The sequence below is a fragment of the Lissotriton vulgaris genome, chromosome 4_1, assembly GCF_964263255.1.
Source record: "Lissotriton vulgaris chromosome 4_1, aLisVul1.2, whole genome shotgun sequence".
NCBI classification, from domain to species: Eukaryota; Metazoa; Chordata; class Amphibia; order Caudata; family Salamandridae; genus Lissotriton; species Lissotriton vulgaris.
In genome coordinates this window covers 1,547,989,789-1,548,009,123 of record NC_141691.1, presented here as the reverse complement: position 1 = coordinate 1,548,009,123, position 19,335 = coordinate 1,547,989,789, and positions in this window count along the sequence as shown.

Below are 19,335 nucleotides of genomic sequence, written 5' to 3'. Positions count from 1 at the left end.
GCGGAAGGGCGTTCCATGCTTTGGCCGCGAGGAAGGAGAAGGAGCGGCCTCCCGATCTGGTCTTTCTGGTGTGGGGGACCACAGTGTAGGAAAGCTGGGCTGATCGTAGGGTTCTTTGGGGTGCCTGGAATTTGAGTCGGCTGTTCAGGTATGCTGGTCCGGTGCCGTGGAGGGCCTTGTGTGCGTGGGTGAGCATCTTAAAGGTGATTCTCGCCTCGACGGGGAGCCAGTGGAGTTTGCGCAGGTGCTGGGAGATGTGGCAGTGTTTTGGCAGGTTGAGGACCAGTCTTGTGGCGTCGTTCTGGATGTTCTGTAGCTTGCAGATGAGGTTTTTGTTTATTCCGGCGTAGAGTGCGTTGCCGTAGTCGAGTCTGCTGGTGACCAGGGCGTGAGTGACTGTCTTTCGGTGTTCGAGGGGGATCCATTTGAAGGTCTTACGAAGGAGGCGGAGGGTGTGGAAGCAGGAAGATGAGACAGAGTTGATCTGGCGGTCCATTTTGAGCTCGGAGTCCAGGATGATTCCCAGGTTGCGTGCGTGGTCTGTGGGGGTTGGCGGGTTTCCGAGGGCAGTGGGCCACCAGGTGTCGCTCCAGGAGTCGGGGTTTGGGCCCATGATGAGTACTTCTGTTTTGTTGGTGTTTAGTTGTAGACAGCTGTTTTTCATCCATTTGGCGACGGCTTCCATGCCTTCTCGAAAGTTGCGTCTGGCGGTGTTGGGCTTGTTGGATAGGGAGAGGATGAGCTGGGTGTCGTCTGCATATGACACGATGTTGAGTCCGTAGGTTCTGACGATGGGGGCAAGTGGAGCCATGTAGACGTTGAAGAGCGTCGGGCTGAGGGAGGAGCCCTGGGGGACTCCGCAGGTGGTAGGTGTGGGGTCTGAGAGGAAAGGGGGGAGTCTGACCCGCTGCGTCCTGCCGGAGAGGAAGGAGCAGATCCAGTCCTGGATTCCTGCATCGTAGAGTCTGCGTATTAGGGTGCGGTGGGAGACTGTGTCGAACACCGCTGATAGGTCGAGTAGGATGGTAAACTACTTTACAAGGAACTTATAAATAAATTAAATGTGCCAATTACGTGTAAGCCAATGTTACCAAGTTTTTGGGAGTGAGCACACGCACTTTAGCTCTAGTTAGCAGTGCTAAAGGGCACAGAGTCCTATCGCCAACAAAAACAAATTCAGGAAAAATAGGAAGGATGAAGGCAAAAAGTTTGGGGGTGACCTGGCAGAGGGGGCCAAGTCCAGCACAGCAAAATTTGGATGTACCGTAACCCGTCTCTGTATGAGAATAAGATTGTAAGGTTCATGGTACTTTGCTGTGTCCCTTTTGAATGAGCCCATGCAAGGGGCCAGCAACTAACACCTTGAGTGCCACAGTAGATGACAATTTATTGTTACAATGGATGAACAATGTGATTCACATCTTTATTTCCTCAGAACAATCTGACACCCGCTGCTTCTGCGCTAAAGGATGGAATGCTGATGATCTTCAAAACTACTGCAACAAAATAAATAGGGGGCTCCCTGCAGCAACCATGCCCTTCTCCCCAAGAGTGCAAAGCTATGTGGCCTACCTTATCTTTGGCCTGAAAAATAGTGACCATCTTTCATGTGTGCTCATGTCTTTCCACTATCCTCATGTTTTTCCACTATTCTCGACCAAACTAAACCAAATTTACGTGCCTCATTTATATGTCACCATGAAGGTCAGCCCACCGGATCTGAATACGGGTAGATCTTTGGTTTGGTGATGGCTGTGACTACTCCATCACCACCATAGCCAAACCCCCACGATGGCCTGATGGAGTTGGTTCCCATTGCGATGAGGTGGGAGCATTATTTTTTTATTTTCAAAAAGAAAATCCCATTTTGGGATTTTTAAATTTAAAAAAATGCTGGTTTTTGCAGGGTTGCGTCCTGCTGATGTAGCGCTGCCCCAAAAAGTAGATTGTATTGACAGGAACGCCTGTGCCACCAAAACCTATGAACTCTCCTATTTTTTCTGGAAAGATTTCTGGCAGGGTTTCTAACAAGATTCACTTTCCTGCATCCTCGTCTATGAATCAGCAGCAGCCTGACATTATGAATCCCCCACTGTCAAAGGTTCTAGTTGGTGGGGTGTATTTGCTTGTTTTGAACTGTATGGGCCCACTCCCTCTGAGATACTTGGGTGGTGTCATTTGAGTCCAGAGGTTACTGCATAGAATTCAGCTTTCTTTCAGTGGAATCAGTGTTGATTCCCAGTCTGAAGCTCAGTTCACTATTAAAACGCAGGACACTAGGAATGGGATTTGGGGACTTGCTGCATTAGAATACCTTGTGTCCAGTGCTTGATTTGTAAAAGAATAAGTGCCGGGCGCAAATTTTTCTCTTAAGCTTAAGGCCGGCCCTATCAAATGTCAGTGTTCTAGAAACTACAGCTGCCCAGTTTTGATTCCACCTCATGCCGCTCTAATCCATCACCTTCTACTCTCTGCCTCTTTATCATACACTTGCAGTGTCTTATTTGCCTCTGCTTTTACCTCTTGTCACAATTTTTTCCTTTCTCTTCTGTGTTCCCCTGTTAGATCTGGGGTCTCTAGTTGGCAATGGTTATCACCTTTGTCCAAATAGGGACCCTTACTTCTAAGTCAGGATATGGGGATTTCACTTCTTAATAACCCCTGCTCACCCCCTTGGTAGCTTGGCACGAGCAGACAGGCTTATCTCAGAGGCAGTGTGTTAAGCATTTGTAAATATACTCAGTAATACAGTGATAACAGTACAGATGGACACAACACAGGTTTTATAAAACTAAGTATTCTTTATATAGACTTAACACAAGACCATATACGACAAAAATTCACAATACTACACTTAAGATTACTTAAAAGATGATTAAAGCCTCTTAGTTCAAGGTGTTGGTAAATGCGACAAAGTTCTCAAAAAAGTACCTGGATGCGTAATGCAAAGTGAAAAAAAGGGGAGATGCATCCGTTCCATGACCCGGGGGAATGGTTGCATCCTTCCTCAATGCTTGCGCAGAGTAGGGGACTCGTTGTGAGCCTTACCGGTGCGGTGGTGATGCGTAGATTCTTGGCATGTGGGCCCGTTGCGTAGCGCAAGATGGCGCCTTGATACGATGCGATGATCCGGTTGCGATGCGAGAAGATGGTGCCCTTGGTGCAGCGATGTGATGACGATGCGATGACGCACTGGCAGGCTTGTGACGACTCTGTACTTTGGAGCCGCGACAGGCCCTGCGACACTCCCCTCCAGTGATGCGATGGCGACTCTCTCGATGGCGTCACGCTGCACCGGTGATGTGACAGCAGGCAGCTTCGATGAACACATGCTTCCAGGGAGATGCGGCGAAGGCTCGCTTCTCCGGCGTTGCGATGATTTCAGCTGCGGCGGCGACACACTTCTCGATGTGTCGCGCTACCAGCTCCCAGTGGCACGCAAGTGTCTGGAGTCAGAATTCCCAGCAAGGAAATTCAGGAGGGAGCTGGAGGTGAAGTCTTTTGTCCCTGAGACTTCAGCAGGAGGCAAGCACAGTTCAAGCTCTTGGAGAATATTCTGTAGATGAAAGTCCTTACAAAGTTCCTTCTCCCTTGGCAATGAAGCAACCACTGCAGGCCAACCCAGCAAACAGCACACTGGCAGAGGGGCAGTCCAAACTCCTGCAGCTTCCTTGGTTCTTCTCCTTGGCAGAAAGGTTTCTTGTTCCAGAAGTTACCTAATTTCTTGGGATCAGGGTCCCAATATTTATACCCCAAAATCCTTTGTTCTCTGTAGGGAGAGAGGCCTCTGCCTAGCCCAAACCATATCCTGAGCACTTTGTTTACGTGATTCCTCCTCTCCTTTCACAGTGCAGGGCAGAGACATCAGACAAGCCACAGGGGATGGAGCCAGCATTGTAGAGGTAAGGCCCAGCCCTATTCAGGTCCTAGGTGCAACTCCTCCCTCCCATCTAGATGCAGATCTCTCTATTCACCACCGGGCTGCCCCAGCCTGTCTCCTGGAATCCCCCAGCCCTGTCACACACTAACTCAGACAAGAAATACACAACCCAGCAGAGGCAGGCTCAAATGGTTAGGCAAGCAAATACCTACTTTCTAAAAGAGGTATTTGCAAACACAGACTATTAAAATAAACTTTACTAAAATATATATTTTATTATTTGGAGTTCAGGCATACTAAATTCGATTTTATACCATGTTCCCTGAGACAGTTAGGATTATAAGAATGTAATATTCTAACTGCCCATTCTAGCCTCTGAGAACAGGTAGCCTTCAATAGTGAAAAACGAAAATGGCTGTAATTCACTATTAGAACATGCTACCCACATCAGAGCATGTCCTACCTAATACTTACAATGCACCCTGCCCTTGGGCCTACAATAGGGGTGTCTAATATGAATCAAAGGGAAGGTTTAGGGACTGGCAAGTGGTCGCACTTGGCCAAATCGACATGGCAGTGCTAGACTGCACATAGACCTTGCAAGGGCAGGCCTGAGACACACTTTACAAGCTGCTTCTGTGGGTGGCACAACCAGTGCTGCAAGCCCACCAGCAGCATTTGATTTACAAGCCCTGGGCACACATGGTGCACTGTACTAGGAGCTGACAGATAAATCAAATAACCCAATCATGGAATCAAATCAATACATTAATTTAACATAGGGAGCACTTGCACTGTGGCACTGATTAGCAGTGGCACAGTGCCCAAAGCATAAATCCAGCAAAAACATATCAAAACAGAGGAGGCAACCTGTCAAAAATAGAAGGCTCACGTTAACGATGCCAGGTCTGACATCCCCCTTAAATGTTTTTCCTCTTTTGCCCTGGATAAAAGTCTGCTGAGGTAAAATAAGAGCCGGTCCCCATAAAACGGTGCTGGTCATCCCCAGGTGCAATCACATGCTCAAAATAAGCACTGCCTGGGTCTAATTCCATCTGACCATATAGCATGAGGGTTTTCCTGAATAGACTTTGTGGTGCCTAAGGTGAATGGAAGATCCAGGTTGATGTTGGACTTGAAGACCCTGAGTTCCTGGGTTACTAATGTCCATATCATAATGGAGACTCTGCAGTTGATCATCCAGATAGTTTCTTGTGTCAGTTTATTTACAGGGTGCTAACACCCATTTAGGGACCTTACCATACGTTTCTCCAGATCACCATGTGCTGACTTCCCTTCCAGGTCACGGTTTTCCTTTTGGCTTGAAGAATGCTCCATGGGCGTAGAATAAGCTCATGGATCCTCTGGTGGGTATCGTCCAAGGGGAAGGAATTTTGGTACACCCTTACCTGGATGACTGTTATATCCAAGCTGTCTTACACCAACTTTCAATATTAGACACAAAGTGAGTCTGTGGGGTGCGGGTTCAACATGGGTGACTGATTAATGAGCCCAAATCTCATCTCATTCTTTCTAAGTTAGTGGAATTTCTTGGCACCTCCTTCCATACAGGAAATTACAAGGCATTTCTTTCAAAATGCAGTTTCTTGACTTTCAAGTACCACTGAACTTTGTAGTCGAACGTAAGTGATGCTCTTGTTCAGAGTTGGCTGGTGGTGCAGGGGCACATGGCCTTCACTGTTTGCCTTGTGTAGTGGACATCCATTTTCTGGCACAACATTTCCTAGATTCTTGGTGTCATATGGTGGTGTCTGTTGTGGTGGATGAACTCTTGTCATAAATTAGTAGGAATGGCATTGGATCATCCGGCCCCATGTTTGGTAACAATGGATGTCACTGTCTCATTCAATCAGGAGGGTTCCTTCGGCATTTGCTCCTTAGCTATGAGAAAAACCAATGCTGAGCCAGATGGACAACATAGCTGCTTAACCCTAAGTAAACTGCTTTGGTGGGACTGAGGCTGAACTGTTGGCACAGATGGCTGATCAGCTCTTTCAATCAGCAGATATGTTAATTTTATCACTGAGCATGGTTCTTCTGCAGGTAATAGAAAGGATGATCTGCACAGTCAAGCTTTTCGATGGCCCCAAGAGCATTGTTTACCGCTATTTCAGTTTGTTACAGTACCTTTGGGTTAGAAATGTTTCCCCTGACAGGGATCAGCTTGGTGCTCCTGTTCTGTGCCAGGATTAAAAAACCTCCTACATGCAGGTAGATATTCTGGTGTCTCACTACCTAGAGGGATTAATGTGTATATTCACCCTATTTTTTTGGATCTGTTACATGATAAGACAAAATCAGAGGGAGAGGTCGGAGGTAATGGCAGTCCTATCTTGATAGACTGACAGGGCCTTATTTACTCTGGTGTTGGCTCTGGCCAAGCAACCAGTGTGATGCTCAACGTGGTTCTGAGTGGTCAACCCTTCCCAGTGTTGTCCATTCTGCAGCTTTCCTCACTAAGGTTGAGGGTTCGGAGGTTGAAAGTATATTGGCTGTATTGATTTGTTCTTTCTGAAGCTGCTTTAGTGTTTTTTTTAGCAGTCTAGTAGGATGTCACCTGTATATTCCAATATGTATCATGGGGTTTCTTTCCTGTCCTGGGGTTTAGTGACAGATGCACAATAACTTCCATGTCCATCTCCTAAGATTCTGGATTTTTTTTGGTTGGTGTGCTCGGTAAGGACTGTTTCTATATTAAAGGTTCAGTTGGCGGTAATTATGGCTTTCTTAAGTCAAAATAATCCCCTTTGACACACACACAGTAATGAATCCATACATACAAAAGGAGCCCTATATCACCAAAATTTGAACAGTGAAAAATTAAACCAAAAAATCAGGGAATCAAATGGGCAATACAAATGTATTAACTACAATGCAAAAGAATTGAAATCACATATATACAAAACCAAAATACTCCTCAAAATTGATCATATGACACCAATAAAAAACATAAAAACTCTTCCTATAGATAAAAGACACATTCTATCAAATTGATAAAATCACAAGAAAACAATGTACAGATGTTCATAGCAGCAATAAAAGATTGGGAGAACAAGCAGGAAAATAATTTCTAGGCACGAAGAAAACCACTAAATCTTGCACAGATCAATTGTTATACCATGAGAGACCTCGTTATCATCTTATTCTCAAAAACAATTGTCCACATTGATTTGTAGTAGACTTTCTTTTTTAAAGCATCAACGCATTTCGGTGGGTTCTGTGTTATGAACATCACCTTCTTCAGGAAAAAACAGTAACTCCCAGTGGGGAGATCAAATTCTTCAATGTTTCCACGAAACTAGAATGAATCAACCTCACAAGAGCCAGATGGGAATACTCCTCAATCTTCCACTCCTACGGGTATCTCAAGCGTCCTATATGACATACACTCTGGAGCTCTCAGAATTCCTCAATAGCTCTAGGTTGAGCCTGACAAATAGGTCTTTTTATGAAAAAGTATGTATATCTCCAGTACCTTCGTGCTTTTATAAACAATGCACCACAGTCCTGGATCGTTTCTTCCCTTTAAAATACAGCGTGCTTCACACAACCTTCAAACAATCGGCAAAAGCTATAGGCACATATTCCTTTAAAAAAAATATTCTTTTGCCCACTTTCAGTATGCACGAATGCATAGGCAAATTTCCTGTCAATAACCAGTTCCGGTATCTGTCCAATACCAAAAGCAACATGGAAAGCAACATGGGGTACACACCTCCGTCTGTAAATACAAAATTTGCCTATGCGATTGCGCATACTGAAAGCAGGCAAAATTAATATATATTTTTTAATGAATACGTCCCTTTCGCTTTTGCCGAGTGCTTGAAGTTTTAAATAGTTTTACAAAGACATTCCAAAACAAAAGAATACAGGAAAACCTATGGTATTTATCATATGAAACAATGAGTTGGAGAGAACAATGTTGAAATGAGTAAGACAGACCATCCGTCTCACGACCAGCACCGACAACACCCTGACCACCGCCGAACACCTGCATTTCCAGATCCACACCAGCCCGAACACCACCCTCAGAGGCACCCTGATCTACCGACCCCCTGGACCACGCACACAATTCAGCGAGGACATCGCCAACTTCATCAGCCCGCATGCCCTCCCCTCCGCTGACTACATCCTCCTGGGGGACCTCAACTTCCATCTGGAGAACAACAACGACCGCAACACCAGCACCCTGCTCGACAACCTCGCCAATCTTGGACTCAAGCAACTGGTGTCCACCCCCACCCACCTCGCCGGACACACACTGGACGCAGTCTTCTCCTCCAGCCCAGACATCGACTTCAGCCACGCCACAGAGCTTCAATGGACGGACCACAGCTGCGTCCACTTCACCTTCAAGAGAACGACGACCCACCACCACCAGCAACAGGCCGCCCGCAGAAGCTGGAACAAGATCACAGCAGACCAGCTCGCCACCTCCCTGAGCCAGCACCCTCCTGCCAGCTCAGCGAACCCCAGCCAGGCCGCCGACAACCTCACGAAGTGGATCAGCAACTGCACGGACGAGCTCGCCCCGCTGAGGACCCCGCCCAGCAGACCCGGCAGCAAGAAAGCCCCGTGGTTCACCGACGAACTCAAGAGCTCCAAGAAGAACTGCCGAGCCCTCGAGAAAGTCTGGAGAAGGGAACCTACACCGGACAACAGGACCTCCCTCAAGCTTGCCACCCGGAAGCACCACCAGCTGATCCGCGCCGCCAAGAAAACAGCATTCAAGGACCGGCTGGACAACAACGCACACAACTGCAAAGAGCTCTTCAACATCATGAAAGAGCTCTCCAACCCCAGCGCAGGAAACAACGACATCACCCCATCGCAAGACCTCTGCAACTCCCTCGCTTCATACTTCCACAACAAGATCGCGGACATACACAACAGCTTCAACAACCAACCAACGCACACCATGACCGAACAACCACCCCCCACCACCACCCTCCACGCCTGGACCCCGATCAGCACCGAAGACACCATCCGCACTATGAACTCCATCCACTCCGGATCACCGACCGACCCCTGCCCTCACCACGTCTTCAACAAGGCCGACGCTGTCATCGCACCCCACCTGCGGGACATCATCAACACCTCCTTCGACACCGCCACCTTCCCTGAGAGCTGGAAACACGCCGAACTCAGCGCTCTCCTCAAGAAACCAACAGCGGACCCCACCGAACTCAAGAACTACCGCCCCATCTCGCTCCTCCCGTTTCCAGCCAAAGTCATCGAGAAGACCGTCAACAAGCAGATGGCCGCCTTCCTCGAGACGAACGGATCCCTCGACCCCTCACAGTCCGGCTTCCGAGCCAATCACAGCACCGAGACCGCCCTCATCGCCGCCACCGATGACATCCGAGCACTGATGGACAATGGAGAAACAGCGGCCCTCATCCTCCTAGACCTCTCCGCGGCATTCGACACTGTCTGCCACCGCACCCTAGTACAGCGCCTCAGCAACGTTGGAATCCAGGACAAGGCGCTGGAATGGATCATCTCCTTCCTCGACGGAAGAACACAGAGAGTCCGCCTACCACCGTACAAGTCAGAGGCCTCCGAAGTCATTTGCGGCGTCCCTCAAGGGTCATCTCTGAGCCCCACCCTCTTCAACGTCTACATGAGCCCCCTCGCGGCCATCGTACGCAAACACAACCTCAGCATAATCTCCTACGCCGACGACACCCAACTGATCCTCTCCCTGACCAACGACCCCGCCTCCGCCAGAGCCAACCTGCACGAAGGGATGAAAGAGGTAGCCAAGTGGATGACGACCAGCCGCCTGAAAGTGAACTCTGACAAGACGGAGGTCCTCATCCTGGGCTCTTCACCCTCCGCCTGGGACGACTCCTGGTGGCCCCCCGCCCTGGGCACCGCACCCAAACCGACAGACCATGCACGCAACCTGGGCTTCATCCTGGACTCCTCCCTCTCCATGACCAGGCAAGTCAACAACGTCTCCTCGGCGTGCTTCAACATCCTACGCATGCTACGGAAGATCTTCTGGTGGATCCCCATCGAGACCAGGAAGACCGTCACCCAGGCCCTCGTCACCAGCCGACTGGACTACGGCAACGCCCTCTACGCCGGTACCACCGCCAAGCTCCAGAAGAGACTCCAGCGGATCCAGAACGCCTCAGCCAGACTCATCCTCGACATCCCACGAACCAGCCACATCACCGGACATCTGAGAGACCTTCACTGGCTCCCCGTCAACAAAAGAATCACCTTCCGCCTCCTCACCCACGCACACAAAGCCCTACACGACCAGGGCCCGGGCTACCTCAACAGCCGAATCAACTTCTACGCTCCCAAACGCCACCTCCGATCAGCCAACCAAGCCCTCGCCGCCGTCCCCCGCATCCGAAGAGCGACTACAGGAGGAAGGTCCTTCTCCTACCTGGCCGCCAAGACCTGGAACTCCCTCCCAACCGACCTGCGCCTGACCCAAGACCACCTCTCCTTCAGGAAGAAGCTGAAGACCTGGCTGTTCGAGCAGTAGCGGCACCCCCCCCCCCCCCCCCCCCCAGCGCCTTGAGACCCTACGGGTAGGTAGCGCGCTATATAAGTGTCAATGATTGATTGATTGAACATGCATATTTAAAATGTGGAAAAAGGTAAATGAGATTGGAATTACCAGGCAGTAGTGGAATTGTGAGGAAAAAATAGAGAGGATAACCAATGTCCATGTTAGGAAGCTACAAGGCAGGTGTTATGCTGGATAATGACGATGAAGTCAGAGGGTCTTAAGGAATGTTTTAATGCTCTAAAATGTAGGTTAGTTCTGATGGCATAGGGAATGGTATGCCAGACCATGGCTGCACTCCCAGAGAAGGACTGAGTTTGGATTTCTTGAATGAGGGAGTTTTAAAAAAAATATATTTTTGTTTCAGTGCACCCCTTCTGGGATGACACAATTCTAGCTAGGTAGTTGGGGGCAGGTGTGAAGTACTTTGTGCACATGCACACCAGTTTAGAATGTCTTCTGGTATTCATGAGGAGTCAGAGGAGGGTGGCCTGAATTGGTGTGATGTCCAACGCCAATGCTCCACCCCAAAAAAATTGCCACAGTCTTTCTGCCTCCTGGGAGGCAGATGGGGGTAATAGCTCCTTATCTGCCCACCCAGGGTGCAAAAAGCTCACTAGTCCCCAGGGATTTTTTTCCTCCAAAATTTAGAAGTGGGGGCTGACCAGAATGGGCATGGCATGCCCCCCTCAAAAAAATCCACAGTCTTGTTACCCCCCCAAGAGGCAGAAAAGCCCACTATGCACAAGGGATTATTCTTATTTTTTTTATACGTATGGGCGGGGGCTGCCCAGAATGGGCACGCCAATGCCCCATCCCTAAAAAATTGCCAGAGTATTTCTGCCCCCATGGGAGGCAGATTGGGGCAATAGCGGGGGGCAGAAAGCCCACTAGGCAGCAGGGAGTGTGTTTTCAAAGTTCAGGGTTGGGGGCTGCCCAAGAATGGGTATGTCAATTTCCCCATTCCTTCCAAAAAATGCCACAGTCTTTCTGCTTCCCTAGGAGGCAGATGGGGGCCTTAGCCCCTTATCTGACCCCCGGGGGGGGGGAGAAAACCCACTAGGCACCAGTGACTATTATTTATTTTAATACAAAGGGGGAGAGAGCGGCTGAGAATGGGCATGCCAATGCCCCCAACCCCCACTAAAAATGTCACAGACTTTCTGCCCCCCAAGAGGCAGATGGGGGCAAAAGCTCCTGATCGGACCCTCGGGGACAGAGAGCCCACTAGGTGCCAGGGATTATGCTGGCTTTTGTACATAGTGGTGGGGGCTGCCCAGAAAGGGTATAGCAAATACCCCCCTCCCCAGATAAAATTTCCACAGTCTTTCTGCCCCTCCCCTTGGGGGTATATCGGGGTAATAGCCCACTAGACACTGACCTTTTTTCCGCAATGTGCCTTGCTGTGGATTTTGGACTCTATTGCAGCCAGCACCTAGGGAAACCTAGCAAACCTGTACATTTATTTAAACTAGACACAAAAGGAAATCCTGGATGGGGTTACTTGCGTGCATCTCAGCAGGTTCTGTTACCCAGAAAACCTTGCAAACTTCAAACTTAGAAGGCAAAAACACATTTTACTCACATGTATGTGATAGATAGTTCTGGAATCTAGGGGGAGCAACAAACATCCACTAATCCAGCATTCCCTTAAGCCTCCCGATAAAAATGCTACCTCACTTGTATGGGTAGGCCTAGTGCCAGCAACAGGAAACGTCCCAAAACGCAACGTGAAAACATTACATTTTTCCAGCGAAAACTGACCCTTTTTTGGCAATGTGCCTAGCTGTCGATTTTGGAACCTAGCTCTGCCGGCACCTAAGGAAACCTACCAAACCTATAAGTTTTTGAAAACTAGACATCCAGGGAAATCCAGGATGGGGCAACTTGTGTGGCTCTCACCAGGTTCTGTTACCTAGAAATTTCTGGAATCTGTACAAATCCACCCAACCAGCATACCCCCAAGTCTCCCAATAAAAATGGTACCTAACTGTTGTGGGTAGGCTTAGTACCCATGACAGGAAATTGCCCAAAACGCAACATGGACACATCACATTTTCTCACAGAAAACTGAGCCTTTTTTTGCATTGTGTCTAGATGTGGATTTTGGGCTCTAGCTCAGCTTGCACCGAGGGGAAACCTAGCAAACCTGTGAATTTTTTATAACCAGACACACTGGGAAATCCAGTGTGGGGTGGCTTGTGTAGCTTTCACCAGGTTCTGTTACCCAGAGTCCCTTGCAAACCTCAGACTTCGGGAATAAAAGCACATTTTCCTCATATTTCTGAGATGGAAAGTTGTGGAATCTAAGGGTAGCAACAAACTTCCACCAACCCAAAATTCCCCAAAGTCTCAAAATAAAAATGTAACTTCACTTGTGTGGGTAGGCCTAGTACCCATGACAGTAAATGTCCCAAAATGTACTGTGGTGAAAATATCGATTACTAAAAGACATTGTTTTGCCAAAGAGTCACCTGCATTTTTGATCCCCGCCTCGGCGGCCATCTAGGGAAATCTACCAATCCCAGACATTTCAGAAAATTAGACGCCTGGGGGAGTCCAGGGAGGTGTGATTTGTGTGGATTCCCAATCTTTTCCTACCCAGAATCCCCTGCAAACCTCAAATTTAGCTGAGAAAAAATCTAATTTTTCTCACATTTCTGGGTGTGAAAGCGGTGGAATCACTGGGCTGACATAAATATTCTACAACCCCTGGTTCCCCCAGGCCTCCTGATAAAAATGGTACCTCACTTGTGTGGGTGGGTCTAGTACCTACATCAGGCAATGGCCTAAAAGATATTGTGGAGACATCAAAATGATCTATCACAAAACCGCCTGGTTTTGCAAGGGGGCCACATGCGTTTTTGGTCCCGGGCTCGGTGGTTGTCCAGGGAAACCTACCAAACCCAGACATATCTGAAAACTAGACAACCGGGGGAGTCCAGGGATGTGTGACTTGCATGGCTCCCTCAATGTTTTCCTACCCAGAATCCTCTGCAAACCTCAAATTTAGCTACAAAAAATCCCATTCTCCTCCCAGACCTCTGTATTTACATTCTCAAAGGAGAAGGGGTCCCTGGGTTACCACCAGTTTTGAACTGGTGGTAAAGTATTTCTGTTTTGCGACTGGAATCGGGCTGCAAAACAGATATACATGTCATATCGATTCTGTTTTTGGGAGGGCCACCCTAAACACATGCCTTCCAAATACTCAAATACTGAATCGCAAATTTTAAAATACGATTCGGTAACAAGCTAATGAATTTCATTTTGCATTTTGTACATTTGAAAGATCATTTTTCCGGTCGCAAACAGCTAGATTCGGCGAATCAGGCAATTTGTGACCAGAAATCTTTTTTATATATCTGCCCCAAATTGCTCAAATAGACAGTGATTCAAAGTGTCAGGATTATTCTCATGTATTAATTTTCATGGATCAATATTTTGTCATGCATCAATATATATAAAATATTACCAACTAGTTGTCATTTGAGTGATTACATGGGGGAATTCTAATCCATACTTGATGCCAGGGACGTCATGCACCCCGCGCTTGAGCAGCTAAAGCAGGAGCTGGCATTTATATGGGCCTCTCCTATCTACAACTTGGCAGACAAAAATCACAACGTTAAAAGGAAAAAAGAGTGATTGGTTGATAGAAAAGGAACAGACCGATGAAGGGTTGAAAGGAAGGATGAAAGAAAGGAAGGAATGCTGGTAGGAAGGATCTCATTGTAGAGCGTGTGAAAGGGTGGCAGAGTAAAGCGATATCTGAGAGTGTGGATGGATGACTTTATTGATGAATGTGTAAGTCAAATAAAAATTGTATATGTAAATGGATGTAGGAATGCATTCATAGATGACGGATGTGGGAACAGACGGATGGATGGAATTGCCAATAGATTAATGGAATGGTGACTGATTGAATGTAATGGTGAAATGATGAATAAAAGATGGTGGATCGAAGGGTGAAAGGATTCATAGATTGATGCTTTGCTGGAAGAGACAAGAAGCTCTTCTGGGAAGGGTAGGTCTCAGTTGCATTGCTATGTTGGTGTAATAAGAACTCTAGTTCAAAGTGTTTTTTTTTCTTTTCTGACTACTCACTCACTTTAATACTTAGTAAGGTAGGTCAATGGAGGTAGAGATGTTGTTTTCAAATGGAACAGGATGGAAGTTTAGAGGAGTCTTTATGTATTTTCTGGGGTTTAACTTTGGTTTCCACATCTTAGATTATTCTTCATTTGGCTTACATAAGCTTCTAAGGGGTTTGTTAGTGGTTCTTCTTTGTTTCCATGAGTCTGGAACTTCTGTGGCTTTCTTCTCATTTTCTCAGGGGTCAGGCAGCAGACATGGCCACATTCTATTGCGAGGAAATCAATGCGGAAGAAAGGGAGATGTTCGATGGTAGAGATCCTTCAGTGCCGATATCGATGTCTTCTGACTGACCCTTAGTTTAGAAGCCTGCTGATGTTGCAGTGCAAGGCTGGGGTGGGGCATAGGGTGTGTATCCTCTTTCCACAAGGAGGACCAGTGATGCATGATTACCGGCAAGGGTATACAGGCCTGATTAACAGGTTAACTGATTAACAGAGATTCCAGCAATACAATACTTGTGTAATAGGTCAAAGCACACACACAATGAGTGTATTGGTACAGTATTTGAACTTCGGAAATGTGTCAATGAATTTGGAAAGGTATAATAAGATATTATGCTAATTAAAGCCAGCAGAACCTGTCCGCCAGGGGAACTATTCAGAAGCTTTGCCCTATCCAAATAGTTTCTTTAATCACTTAATAGATGTGTGCATAAAGTCAGTACTTGGTTTCTAGCGCTAATAACCTCCAAACCCCCTTTATATTCTGAGTTGTTTCTTACAGCCCCTCTTCTGGGCTGGTAGAATTGAAATTTAATGTTTAAGCCAGTAGTTGGATTGTTTTGCCAGGCATCTTTAATAGTCAACTGTATTAACTGATCCTATCCTATGGGATAATAGTATGCAGTCTTCTAAGGTTAGTCCATAGCTAGGCTATTAATCTCCAAATTGCACTAAAGATCTATGGTTGAAAAATAATTGCCTGGTACCGCAAAGTTTGCTTTCTTCTTTAGACTTTGCAAGTCACAGGACAGTATTAATTGGAGTAAACAGATGTTAGTGCCGCAAGCAGCAAAACCCACATGCTATTCCTGCTTTGTTCAAAATGACTTAAAAGTGAAACAGAGATAGAACTAATTAATTCAGAAAGTAACAGAGGACTACATTTGTGGGATTGTTGAATAGAAGGTAACAGAGGACTACATTTCTGGGATTGGTGAATAGAAAGTAACAGAGGACTTCATTTCAGAGAAGCTACGAACAGTGAAAGAGTCATGGGACTACACTCCAGACTGATGCTTTCTTGGCAGCCATCTTGGTGGGGGTAAATCATTGCTAACATTTGAATTTTTGTTTAGACATTTGGTCCACGTTAAGATAGAGAGCATGAGCATTCAGGCACTTATTTTAAGCCCTATTCCAGTCAGATACATAGACTCCTAATTCAGCTAATGAAGCTAGGTACTGCAGTTTCATTACCTACAGAAGCATTTTAGCCATGACCACCCTCCTGTTATAAGACTTAATTACAGAGGATTTAATAATAAGGTACAAAATATTTTAATCATAACCATGTCAGGGCATCATCTAAAACCTGAAGGAAGGAATTCATATTCAATACTATACAGTCCTAATCTCTCCAAAATGCCTCCAAAACTGTTAAACTTAACCCACTCAGAAGAAACCCAGAAACTCTAATCTTAGACGCATCTTTCAACTTAAAAAAAGGTGCAATTATTAACGACTTTATTTTCTTTACTACTAAAATGGCTAAAAGGCGACATACCCTAAATAACTTGCTGAAAATACAGGAATCGACAAACATTCCCTATGGCACTAAGTTGCTAATAAAAACCTTCTCGAAAACTGAGAGCAACATTAAGCATTACTCATTCAAGCTGCCAACAAAGACCTGGAACGATTTGATAAATATTTCTCAATATTAAAAAATCATGTCCTTAGCAGACCCCCTCAAGAATCCAACCAAATAAGAATGCCCAAGCCATCGCCTCACATGGGAATCTACCGGCTGTGATTGGAAACGTCAGCGCGATAGATCTCCAACAGATTAATCAAGATATGGCGTTAGATTGCATAAACACCAATGATGAGCCCCAACAGTTGAATCAGAAAGCCAGTAATTCTAAAGGTAGTGTGATTGGAAACGTCAGCGCAATAGAACCCCAACAGACGAATCAGGCTATGGCATTAGATTGCACTATCACCAATGATGAGCCCCAACAGTTGGATCAGGAAGCCAGTAATTCAAAAGATATGAGTATAAGCCCACATCTATCTATTGTTACTTCATCCTTCGCTAACAACCGTGATTCTAGCTCCTATCCAAGCCCTAACACTGATCACAACCCACTACCGGGAACAATCAGTAGGTTGGAATCAACAGTATTTGACCAGGTTAACTGGAGAGGCACGCATATGACCAACACATGGATATGCGAAACTGTTTCAGGTCGCAAAGAAATTTGCACAAAACAAATAAAAACTTGTTCCTATCCCTCAGAGATATACAAAGCTAGCTCTCCAACAGGGGCACCCACACAACTTACCAACATTACTTAACTTAGAATAGAGTCTGAAAAGATTAGAACCCCTCAGCTTAATAGGGAATTTGATAATCTTAGTTCGCAATCTAGAAAGACTTACAAAGCCATGCTTTTTGCTATTAGAGATATGAAGAACTTGTTGTGCTTATCAGAAAAATGGCTTTCAAAAATAAAGGTTCCACAGAATTCCATTCATGAAACACAAGTTAAACTTCATTCTGCCCCAATGGCAGTGTCTAACAGAATATACCGCCCCAATAAGCAACTCAGCTATCTGACCGACAGTGAGATCCAAACCATTCTGGCTTCATATGAACCAACCCCCACTACGATAGTTGAAAACGATATCCAAACAGTCCCAACGAATGCTTGCAGAACTGCTAAGACTAACAATTGAAGGCTAAATTTTTGCAACCTAAAAAATGTGTTATTAATTCCCGACAAGACTGTCTCGCCAATGATCAAATCACTGAAACACATTCATTGCATACTACTCAACTGTCCATCAGCAAAAAAACATGCTGCTGACATAGCCAACCTCATACTAAACCAAGAAATTGACATAACTATTTTAACAGAAACATGGCTATCTGACTTTTCTTCCCCATGCCTAGATCTGTTAGTCCCCCCAAATTACTGTATTATGAGACAGGACAGACGAGACAAACGGAAGGAGGCATTGCTTGTATACATAGATCAGACATTACCATCACAAAAATACAATCTAACCCTTTAGAGTCTTGTGAATATCTGGGCATATCCTTAAGATCGGCTGATAACCAAAACTGTAAATTCCACGCACTCTACCACCCCCCCGGGTGAAAAGACCAAGTTCATAGACCAGATGATAGAAATCATCACTGCCAACTGTAATCTGCAGTCTATTATATTTTCTTAGGAGACTTCAATTTTCATTGAGAGGATCATACTGACAGTCAGATCACCCTTTTCAAAGCCTTCCTGGAAGATCACTTGCTGGTCCAAGGATGTCATTTACCTACCCACTCCAAAGGTTCTGCTTTAGATTGGATCAAAGCTAAAGAAAAAGCGATCAATAAAATTGTGATCACCCCCTGCGATTGGTCTGATCATCACATAATTACCTTCAAAATTCCCTTCATATAAACCAAAACGTCCTCACAACCTATTAAGCCCAAAAAATGGACTCATGACACTAGAGGAATCAATATGGATAATGTCGCAGGTCGCTGTGAAATAGAATTGCAACCACCTAAGAGCATGAAATAAAGAGAACAGTAGTGGTGTATCCAAATTGGAAAAGACCGCACATACACAAGCAGTAGTGGGATGAACAACAATACTGGATAAGTCAAAAATCTTTAGTTTATAAATACGGAATGCTACATAGACCACTATCCCCCGCTACCAAGAGGGACCGATGACAATCAAAAGATTGACAAATGTACACTTAAAGAGAGAAGGTCAAAGAGAGCACAATCCTGGAGCACATATACAAAAAAGACTAATAGGTCTTGTAGTGTCCACAACATTTGAGCTGTATGTATCCTATGGTTTCAATCTTTGGACAAGACAAAGAAGCAGAAAGAGGTTCACATTTTCATTTTCTTTATTTGTAGATCCATAAAATCAGAGTTGATAAGAAACAGCCGACACGTGTTTCGTCAGTACTAACAATCAGTGCTATGACTTTTTCAAGGCTGTGAGACAAAACAAAAAAATATATACATGATATTACAAAAATGAATAAATAACAATGTAAAAAGGCAGCATGTACGGGCCTAAAACTGAACAATAAAGAATAATCTTCTTAGTTGCAAAGTAGCAAAAGTGTTATAAACCACAAAACCAAAAGTAAATTTGTGGTGAAGAAAAAGATGGAGAGAAAGAGAGAATATAAGAAGAACGCAGAAAATAAAAAATAAAAAAGAAGACTGAAGTGCTTGAACATCCAGTGCCTGATGGATCAAGGACACTACACCAAAGTGTGGCACAAAATGTAAAAACTTAAGTGCTGTGAATAACCGTCACCAAGTGAATGAGTAGTGCTGAAAAAATATATATAAGCACACTAACCTATAAAAAGAAATTGGCTCGGCGCATGTAACCTGGTGTCATTAAATACGACAGAAACAGTAGGACTCAGGAATCTGATAATAAAAAATTAGATGTACATACATGAGAAATCTGAATTAATAAAATTACAAGAGTCATAAATGATTCATGGTTTATAGAGAAGTAACACACAAAGCGTTTTGAATATTA